This window comes from Garra rufa, chromosome 2 (genome assembly GCF_049309525.1).
Source record: "Garra rufa chromosome 2, GarRuf1.0, whole genome shotgun sequence".
Lineage (NCBI taxonomy): Eukaryota > Metazoa > Chordata > Actinopteri > Cypriniformes > Cyprinidae > Garra > Garra rufa.
In genome coordinates, this window is record NC_133362.1 from 36,949,142 (window position 1) to 36,953,110 (window position 3,969).

Sequence of the window (3,969 nt, forward strand, 5' to 3'; positions counted from 1 at the left end):
TAGTTCAGCTCCCTGTAAGTGTATTTCCTTTCAATTGAATCATACGAGTGTTAATACACTTGTCCTAGAAATCATTAATTGCATCTGCAAACAAGCTAATATAATCATTTCATTAGTATTTGTTAACTTATATTTAACGGCTGGCATTTGATTTGTAAGAGTTATAATCAACCATTTAAATATTGAAACGCAGTAGCCAGACATGAGTTGACATGAGGACGTATTATACATGATACTATAAGTGTACTATATGTTGTGAGAACAGACAGTTAAGAAGAAATAAATGGTATTTGACAATAAAAGCCAACTCACAAATCATACCGATCATCAAGCCGGTATTCAAATCAATATGAAGTTTCGTGAATCTCCAGCTGTACAGTTACAGCTACTTTTGTATCAGTGGGGGAATTCAGATTGAAACCGGCAGCAAGCGAAAGAGTTTCAACAGGAAACATGATACCATTTTTCAAAATAAAAGTCTGGTTTAGATCAAAATAAAAGCTTTAGTTTTTTGGCGAACAGTTTTGGTTTTTACTATTTTATTTTGCTTGTGTTTTTTTAAATCGCAAAGTATTATAGACCTTTTTCCTGAGTAAACGATGAGCGCCAGATTGAATGCTTTTCTTTTCCGGTTTCCATAGGAACCCATTCAAATAGCGTCCATCTGTTTTTAATGTAGCTGAGGTCCGCTTCTTCGTGTCATCTACACACTCATTAAAGTGAGGCACTGACAAATGACGGTCATTGCGACATTGCCAAGTGATGGCGCTATGGATCCATGTGCTTTTTAAAAACATTTTAATAGGTTTAACCAGGGCTGCCAACTTTTGAGTTCAGCTTGGAGTGAGAATTCCCACAGCAGTGTTTTTAGGGGGGTCCGGGGGCATGCTCCCCCGTAAGAAAATTTTGTACATTTTACAGTTAAATTCATCTATCTGGTGCACTTTGAGAGTTCACAATTAAGAGCTCCAATACAATTTCAGTGTGCAAACTAAACAAAGAAAAAAGCTGGTCAATTGACTCGATCTTGAGGTTTAAAGGGGACTTAATCCTCTTTTTAGTTGTGATATGGTGTCTCAGTCTAAATTAGAATAAAAAAATAATTCGAAAAAAGAATAATAATAATAATATATTTTTTTATTATTATTCCAACGACAGTAATATTGGAAAACATTTCTGTAAAGTAAATAAAAATGAGTATTTCACTGGTATGTTATTTGATCTTATTCTACAGTAGGGGAATTACAATATTTTTGTTGTAATTTCTACACTTGCAAGCAGGGCCTAAAACTTTTTGCCATATCTGCCACTTTAATCATGATACAAACGAAATTTTTTGGTGATTTGAGAGAATTTACCAGCCATAAATATTTTTTTCTGGCCATGAAACTGTTTTTGCAGTTGCTGCTACTACAACTAAACATTTTTAATAAAAAATAATAATAAATTGAAAATTAGAACTTTTTAATCATGATACAAACAAATATGCTACACACATGTTCGTATGAGCAGTTTTTTTTATTTAAATTTGATCTGACTTCAGCATTATGAAATTATTTGTTATTGTTTTAATATATATAAAAATGTCATACTGTGTTTTTATCATAAAATGATGTAAAATAACTTGCAGTGCTGAAAAACTATTAACTTTTTACCACAACAAGAAAAGTAATGTACAGTGAAAAAAAAAGTCCTAGATTTAGTCATTATACTTTTATAAATAATTGCAACGCATTTAACAAATATATATATATATTAATAATACACGAAAATTCAAATATATTTCTGTAGTCTGCTGCTCTGAGAAATTATATTTTTCGAAAATTAATCCTTCATTCATGAGGGACTTATCACTCCCGAAATTTAGCTTCTTGTACCCGGTATACAGCCGTTAGCAGGACGAAAAACAAAACTTTTATTCAAATTCTAACGGATTATATGTAGCCGTGGAGTGCGCAATAGCTCTTCCTTGATAATCACTAAAAACGTGTCGCTTCAGTTAATCGCAAAAGTCCCTTTATCCTCTTAAACTCTACAAAAATTGTTTCAAAATGTTGATGCTTCATTTACATGACCTTCCTCATATAGTATCAGCCCATATGTGGTCTCATTTGAAAGCTTAGAGTCTCCTCTTTACGAGGAATACCATAACTTTTAGTTTTATGATACACAAAGTAGTAAAATTATGCTTAGAATTTATGTTGTTCCACACACAAATTTCCGCCTAACGATTGTGAAGAATTATTACAAAGAATGTGTATTTCTTATATTTTTCACAAAACAGACAAGTCATATATCACAAGAAAGCTCTCATTCTCAAGAATCTGACCATGTAAATTTTATTGTGTGACAAACACAGATCGAATAATCTTCAATTGAATCGCGATGTTAGAATATACTTGAAGAGTATGATAATATATTCTATTACTTTCCTCCACATACTACTGCTTCAGTTAGCCGCAAACGGCCACAAACTCCATTTTATCTTTTAGATTAGGATCTCTTCTTTCAAACGAGACCATTCTCACGTTTTTGCGTTGCTCCATTGCTGAGAAATCCATTGTTTTGCCAGATGCGCTCAAGCAGGTGTGTGTGTGTCTTCGGCTGCATTCAGAGCGTCTCAGTAGATCAGGTTACAGTCTCCGGCCGCCTGCTGTGCTGAACAGAGATGTGAACGATGACACCTTTCCCTCACCAGACGCGCAGAAGAAGAAGAGTCATGGAGAGGTTCCGGGTCACACAAGATGCTTCGACGGTGCAGGGGCTTGTGGGATATGCAGTTTTTGGACTCTTAAACCGGAGATATGCGTCTCAGAGGAATATAGCGGTCTCCATTATCCAAAATAGACGCTAAATGAATAAATAACGGGCCGTTTCCATGGAGAGCAGAGGATCCGCGGCTCATAAGCGCGTCTATAAGTATTACAGTGCTTCTATTCAGGTTTGTTTTATTCTTATAATTACTTTGAAACGTAAAGGACACCAAAACAATCTGCTAAGCTATGTATTGAGTGTATATTGAATATTGACAGTAAAGTACAGTAGGTGTTTCAGTAAATACACAGGCAAACATAAAAATGAAACATAATTCAGTCAATAATCATGGAAAGTGCTATGGTACATAGTAAAATAGTATTTTAAGGGGTCAGTGATTCTTGGGAATTTGGATAAAACAGGTTTTAATTTTCAAAAAAAAAAAATGTGTTTAATTACACCATCTGAATGTATATTATTATAGACCAAGGTCTTAGCTTTTCAGCAATGTACTGGTGTCACCTCCCCATTTTGTATTTTTTTCATAAAATAGGCGTTTTACTTTTTAGCGTTTTACAACGTTTACTTTTTGCTTAAATCAAACAAAAAATGTTTTTTATTTAACAAATGTATTTTTGTATTAAAAGAGACTATTACTTTAATAACTCAGCAGCACTGACAAAATATATTGTAGGCCCCTATGCATATTTATTTAAAAAAATTAAAACTCCCTCTGACGGTGGTGACACTAATCTGACGGTGGTGACAGTGGCCTCATTACAACATAAAATTCCAAAATGTATACCACTCAAGTCAACGGCTTCTTGTTTAACAACTTTATTTAACTATTTGGTCCAACAAATAACAATCCTGAGCACTGTGATAAAACATTTTTCAAATATTTCAACACCGTCAGACAGAAAACCTGACGGTGGTGACAAAAACCTACTATTTCCCATGATATGCATTAGTTGTTCACATTAGCCATCTTGTTTCCACTCTGTTGCTAGCTACTTCAGACTTGTTTTTAAAAAGTATACATTTATGTCATAATCAAATCTAATATTATTTATACAAAAGAGACGGTGTTGACATGTTATGGTTGCCACAGTAGCAGTGTCCAAAAATATGAACAAGTTTAAGAGAAAATAGCAAATTTACAGGAGCTTGGCTGATCTTGAAGCATGCAGTAGAGCTGAAGATTTGATAATGTGG